Genomic DNA, 7,880 nt, shown 5'->3' on the forward strand with positions numbered 1-7,880 from the left:
CAATATGTCAATCTACTCCTAAATGTTCAGGCTACTATTTTCTTCTGTTTTTTCTTTTTATAGTTTATGTTAACTGATGGCTTAGAAGTCATCCTCTAAATTTTGGAACATGTTTCCACAAGAAAAATAGAATTTGGGCACTTTTCTCCAAAACACATTTATTTACTTATAAATTATATATATATATATATATATATATATATATATATATATAATCATATTAATGTATTATGTACATTATGCAACACATTTAAAAACAGAAATGGAAAAAAATGAGATAAAACTGAAAACAGATTTTCTTCCTGTAGTCCAATGGATCATTAAAGCTTAAATAATAATGATGCAAAAAAAGAAATACAAGAGCAAGTAAATTTGACTGTATTCTCTGAAAATAATAAATGCTATATAATTTTGGAAAACCTGAGCAAATTTTATACTGTTTATTTAAAGTATACCTCTAAGCATCTCTTACAGATTTCTCAATCCTATATTACTACCCTTTAAAATGTTCTGTTATCAATAATTGTGTATTACAAATTATAGTCTCCTTTGAGATCACAACTTGTTAATTGTTCCCTTATTTACTAATTTCTTTGTCATATATATCTTCTTGTATATGTCAAGAGGGTTTAATGAAGGGAAAGCCAGAAGACAGTAACATAAACGGAAATAAAATATTTAACACCATTCTAAAAAGCAATGGCAAAATTCCAGGGAGGGGCTTCCCTGGTGGCGCAGTGGTTGAGAGTCCGCCTGCCGATGCAGGGGACACGGGTTTGTGCCCTGGTCTGGGAGGATCCCATGTGCCGCGGAGCGGCTGGGCCCGTGAGCCATGGCCACTGGGCCTGCGCGTCCGGAGCCTGTGCTCCGCAACGGGAGAGGCCACAACAGTGAGAGGCCCGCGTACTGCAAAAAAAAAAAAAAAAAAAAAATTCCAGGGAAACATGCCTGCTGTATCTGGAAGTATATTTTATCCTTGGTCTCAGAAGAAGATATTTAGAAGAATTATAAATAGAGGTTTTGTTGCTAAAGATTCTTTCAACATAGTTTACTGGCATAAAAAAAGTGATGAAACTTTCTTATATCAGGGTACCCTTAGTATGCTTGGCAAATTTGTTTTATATCCTTTAGAAACATTAAATTCCTAATTAATGCCTGCATTTAATATGAATATTAACTCTCCATTTGTGTATTTTTTTAATATTAGAAAAGGAAGGTTCACTAGATACATTACAACTTTCATTTCTATAGATGAAAAAAACTTTGTTTTACTATTTTATGCTAGAAACGAGGTATGATTTGGTAATTTTGAAATACTAGTTAGCTATTAACCCCGGTTTTCTCCCGTTAACTTTTTAACCCCACGTTTGTTTATTTATTTTGACTTTTTTTTTTTTTTTTTTTTTGGCGGTACGCGGGCCTCTCACTGCTGTGGCCTCTCCCGTTGCGGAGCACAGGCTCTGGACGCGCAGGCTCAGCGGCCATGGCTCACGGGCCTAGCCACTCCGTGGCATGTGGGATCCTCCCAGACCAGGGCTCTAACCCGTGTCCCCTGCATTAGCAGGCAGATTCTCAACCACCGCGCCAACAGGGAAGCCCTCTCCCCTTTTTTTTTTTGCTTGCTTTTCACAGGTTAAACTACTGTCACATACAAGTTAAAGCAGCTCTGATTAGTCAGCTGTTTCTATTACAACAGCAGCACATAAACCTTGGATTAACAATCAAACTCTTTTGGAATGAAAATAGATATTATTACTGAATGCTGATCTAATCTATTGCCTTTATAATCTGAAACATAATTGACCACTTAATTGCTCTAGGTTTGTGTACGTAATTTTTTTTTTCAATTAGAGTGAAATTTCTTGGAGAGGTAAACCATGTTTTGTACCATCCGTATAACTCCTGTATAATAGCTTGGTACCCTCTTAATGAAGAATTCATCTTGTTTTCCCAAACCAGAGAATTTCTTTGTGGGTGAGGGAGTTGGGATTGACTATTGCTATGAGACAGGCAGAGGCTGTTGAGACCCTTAGATATCAAGATGGCCAGAGTGCTGCCTCTTACTCTTCCCAAGCCATGGCAAAGAGGCATGGTTGCCGCTCCACCATCCTCCTGATGGTGGGTCTCACACAATCCCTGATTCCCGGCTGCTTAGGATCCTGTTGTAGCAGATGAGGGCTAATAGACAGTTGTAAAGTAATTGATAGAAAAACAAAAAGTATTGGTGAGGTTGGCTGGAAGAGGCATTTCAATACAAAGAGTGGATCTGGCATTCCTCAGGGATTTATAGTCTATTTCATGTAGATGGTGTTTTCCCTAATGATTCTTATTTTTTTCTGACTTTTTTTCAGGCTCATTGTTTCAACTCAATGTCTCACTCTCAGTTTTCTACTATATTTCTCGATTCTGTAATTCAGTCCTCGAGAGAGGTGAAATCAGCATGCCAAACAGTTTTTGAAGCTCAGAGAGATGACTAGTTGGCGTATATATATATGCATACGCTCTACCCTTAAAACTAAGAATCGTTGTCTAATAAAATAGAAAAATCTCAAGAATGTGGATGAAACAAATTGGGTTTTTGTGCAAATCTAATTGATGCATGCTCTCTTTGATACGGTTTTTTTACGTCAAAATAGGGTTTGTTGAGTCAGGCTGTTATGATTGTTTTATTTCTTCTCGCTGGTCCTAAGCTCCTTTTAAGGATGTTCATAGTAAAAATTGTTTTCAAGCCATATCCAAAAAGGTGTTAATATTGACATATTCTTTTAACTTGATGAAACTTGAGAGAGCTGACAGCACTTCGTTTTAGCCTTACCTCCTACAATTTGTTATTTCTTGAAAAAGTTGTCTTTTCCCACTACAGATGAGACTTGAAGTTTAATAAGCCTTAGCAATAGCCTACGGTGAGTAAATAGTTTACTCTTATGCAAGATCTAGCATATTTCTGGAAAGACAAAACATGGCATATAATATGTGTTAGTAATAACATTTAGTGGGTAGAGACGATTCCAAAGGTGGATTCCCAAGCCCACATCTGAACTATAAGACATTATAAAAGTTACTTTGGGGCCAGTGGTTTGTTCTTTGACCTCATTTCTCTGATAGGTGTAAGAAGAGTTGTTGATTTTTCAGTTTGTTTAGCTTTTCACTTGTAGTTAGGACAGAATGTAACTTCTAAGCTCTTTATTTGCTGAATAGCAGTCCTTCTTTTAAGACTGTCTCTACCGGGCTTCCCTTGTGGCGCTGTAGTTAAGAATCTCCCTGCCAATGCAGGGGACAAGGGTTCGATCCTTGGTCTGGGAAGATCCCACATGCCACAGAACACCTAAGCCCGTGTGCCACAACTACTGAAGGCCGCGCGCCTAGAGCCTGTGCTCCGCAACGAGAGAAGCCACCACAGTGAGAAGCCTGAGCACCTCAACAAAGAGTAGCCCCTACTCGCCACAACTAGAGAAAGCCCACAAGCAGCAACGAAGACCCAACATAGCCAAAGTTAAACAAATAAAATAAATACATTTATATAAAAAAAAAGACTCTCTACCTGTAACTTGAATTCGCCTCTTAGCTATGGACAAGCTGCCCTTGCTGTGGCACCTGCTCCTTTTACCATCCTCTGGTAAACATGGTCATTATCCACCCGTGCTTATCTGATGATACCTGTATCCCTTAACTATGCCTTCAATACCACTGCATTACAACCACCACAAAATTTCAATGACATAAAATAATAAGAAGGCACTTATTTAGATCACACATCTAAGGGTTTTCTGGGTGGGGGTCAGTTGATCTAGATAGGGTTTGGATGAGCCTGTTGATTTCAGCTGGACTCATTTATGTATCTGGAGGTCAACTGGAGTCAACCAAGCTAGGCTCAGCTGGGGCAGATGGGTTTTGTTCTACATTACTCTCAGCTTCCTGCAGGAATTGGCCAACTAGCTAGGGTATCTCATTATCATAGGAGAGGCTCAAGAGAGAAAGCCTAAATGCATTGGTACTTTTCAAGCCTTTGTCACTCATGTCCCCTAACATTCCATTTTCCAAAAAAAGTCACATAACTAATTTAAAGTCAAAGAGTGGGGCAGTATACTCCATCTCTTTATTAGAACTGTGAAGTAACACATCAAAGGGTGTTGATACTCAAGAAGGGGTAAAGGTTTGAAGCCATTAGTAGAATCTAGTACATGTATCTTCATCCAAATCCAGTCTATGTCCCAGACCTTGGAACACTGCAGTGATTCAGCCTCCTCAGAGTATTTGTAATTATTGTGTAGAAACATATTAAATGTTGAATTTCTCTCCATTTTCATTGTATTCACAATAACGTACTTATTCTTTAGATGAAGAACTTAAAGCTTTATTATTCTTCCACATGGTTTTATTTGTTAGATGCATTTGGTAAAAACACATGAACAAATAAAAAGTCCATCCTAAAAAAACCACTGAACATCAGGACTGATTGTGATCACACCATGCAAAAAATAGAGTAAATCTCATCCCAAAGACAAAATTTAAGCAATTTTGCATAATGACAAAGGTAATTTTTTCTGTTTAAGTAATGAAAAGAAAAAAGTGTTTTAAGGGATGGTCACAGTAAAAACATGAGTTTTACCAATGAAATAAAAATCTTAGTCTGTTCTTGGCAAAACACATTATTGTATACAAATAAAATAATCATTCACTACAAAGTTTTAAAGAAGAAAACAAAGAATATGTCCACTTATGAATCCTTTCTTACCCTAAGGGCACCTAATTTGATTTCTTTAGGCCTCTGTGTCCTTAACTGTATAAAGAGCAGCTGGGAAAGTTGACACTAAAATGTCTTCCTCTGCTAACATATCTAAACTCATTATTATGTTGTCAGATTGATACTGTTTATTCCATTGAGTCAGCCATCTGTCCTAGAAAACAGCATTCAGTGAAAAGGTGTTTTTTTCAGGGACCGATTACCTAGGGATGGCTCTTAGCAAAATTGTGAAGTGGGCCAGAAACTTGTTTTGGTTTCTTATAAATTTGAAAATATTGATGAAATGCTAATACTCATTTAGACGTTTCTAACATATATCAATTTAATTTATTCAGCCAAGACTTCTTGAGTACTTACTTGGTGCTAAGTGCTGTGACACATGCAGGAGATAAAATGGTGAACAAACCAGATATGATTCCTCACTCACACACTGATAGTAAAAGTGGAAACTGGTTTAAATGCTTTGGAAAACTGTCTGCCATGTCTACTGAAACTGAACATATGCATACCCTATGACCCCAAAATTATACCATTATGTATATATACCATAAAGATATGTACATATATTTACCAAAGATATATACTTTTTGTGAACATATATTTAGAGCAGCATTATTTGGAATAAAGTCCAAGAACAGGCAAAAGAAATCACAGTTTTTAAGAGGCAGGAAATGTTTACCTTTGGAGTATAACAACCTAGAACATAGAACCAGGAGTCTTCTGGGGTGCTGCTGGTCTTCTGCTTCTTTTCTTTTTTTTTTTTTTGTGGTACGTGGGCCTCTCACTGCTGTGGCCTCTCCCGTGGCGGAGCACAGGCTCCGGACGCGCAGGCTCAGCGGCCATGACTCACGGGCCCAGCCACTCTGCGGCATGTGGGATCTTCCTGGACCGGGGCACGAACCCACATCCACTGTATCGGCAGGCGGACCCTCAACCACTGCGCCACCAGGGAAGCCCCTGGTTTTCTGCTTCTTAATTTGGATACTTGCTATACAGTTGTGTTTAATTTGTGAAAATTCGTTGACCTCTACACTAAGGATATATGTACTTTACTGCATGAATATTATAATTTGATAAAAAGTTATCTCCCTCCCTAAGAAAAACTACCATGGGTAGTTTACAGTTTAGAATGGGAGACAAATAAGCAAACAAGAAAATAGATAAATGGCAAAAGGTGCAATGAAAGAAATGAAGAGAGTGTAGCAAATATTAACCAAGTATCTCCAATGGAGAAAGCACCCTGAAAAAGAGGATCCTTTGACAATCACAGTCAACATATGCAAAACAGTTGGCTATTCAGTACTGCCATTTACCTTCGGGTATTGCAGGTACTTGTCAGAAAAGGAGGTGCCCCTTTCTAGTGGAGGATGTTGTAGGATGTTGACACTGGTCAGGTGATCATTGTGATTTTTTGGTAATGCATGATTATGCACTGCTCTTTGAATATTCTTGCTTTAACAACTATAATTATTCTGAATAACATGCCTATGGTTGTACTCCTCCATCCTGCTGGCATCTGTTCTCTTGTATAATTCCCCTACCCCAAAGGAGGTACTGTTGGCATTTGAGGAATTACAATGGGATCGGTGACATTAAGAACATCTGGGAAGCTGGTACTTTGGCTGCATTATGGACAGACATAATTTAGACCTATTAATTAATTAATTTTTGTTAGTTGAGATCCAGAGGGTGCATGAATCTTTTTTCAATCTTCAAAAGCATTTTTTCCCTTGGCTATATTCTGAGGCATCCTGGAAATTTACTGCATGTATTTAATAATGAGTTAGAACTGTCACTTAAAAAAGAGCCCCACTGTATTATAGCAAATGAATATTTATAGATCAAACTCTAAGTTAAGTTCTCCTTGAGCCCAATTTAGTCACTATCCAAAAGAAGTTGAATTATGCCAATCTGCCTGTGAAATATCCTTGGCATTCTAGGATATGAACATGAGTCAATAACTATACTTTCATCATCACTTTTTCCTGTAATTAATTTGTGAGCAGAAAAAATCCATTTTTTTAATTATAACAATTTTAAAAGCACAGAATGTGTTTAAAATATGCTGTTAATGTGTAACAGGCTAAACAACCTCTAAGAAACGTAATCCTGATTGATTAGAAAAAGATTCATCTCCACTTACTCTGTGCTACCAAATTTCTTGGCTTGGTTACCAGACCCCTACATGTTGCAAGCTGTCAGGTTACATCATTTGCATGAGAATCAACTCATCCTGACAAATTGGATTCTCCAGTCTGGTAAGGAGACAGCAATTTGAAGTCTCCTTTGAAAAGAGCTGTTTTAAGTCAACTCTTCACTATCCAGCATTTAATTATCTAGTTCTCTTTATCCAGGACTTTGCCTCTCATCCCCCACTCCTTGACTTTTGGCCAATTCATTCTTCACCAATTGACCCACCAGGAGGTGGGCAGGGTGAGAAAAGAGAAAGGAACTTAACTGGTCAATTGAGCAACTGGATACACCTCTGGGCCCTCAGTATTACTCTATAAACCTTGTAGAGGTAATATGAAACTGCTTTAGAAAAGTGCTTTATAGGAGAGTGAGAAAAATTGCATTTAAATTTTGAGTCTTAGGGAAAGCACACTTAAATAGCACTGAAAATGTGATTATTTCCTAATCTTCAAATTCATAAAGCTATTTCTGAAAGAAACAGAATGGTACCTTGAAGGGGTAAATTTAAAAATTCATTCTGTAACCTCTGTGGTTTGTGTGTAAAATAATTTCTTGGGTTATATATGTGGGAAAAAAAATGTGTCATTAGCCCAATGAAAGACATCTCCTTGAGAATGGATGTATTTATGTTCAAACATGTTGGTTATTTTTGCTTCTCCTCAAACATGAAATTATGGTCCTCAGAAAAAATAGGAGCTATATAGGACTAGGTTTAAATCAAAAGGATGCCCATTATTTATATGTATTTAAAACAAATATGCATACACATAAGCACAGGAGAGAAACTGCAATGTAATTTGACTATCGGGGGAGCTTAACGCTGGAAAAGAGTTCAGCACAAACGCTAGTTTTTTCAGTCTTTTCTATAATGATGGAAATTGGGGAAAACTTTTACTGAATTAAATCAAATCAATGTTTGGGTAAATACTTCAAAATCTTGAGT

Source organism: Lipotes vexillifer, unplaced genomic scaffold (assembly GCF_000442215.2).
Source record: "Lipotes vexillifer unplaced genomic scaffold, Lipotes_vexillifer_v1.1 scaffold623, whole genome shotgun sequence".
NCBI lineage: Eukaryota > Metazoa > Chordata > Mammalia > Artiodactyla > Lipotidae > Lipotes > Lipotes vexillifer.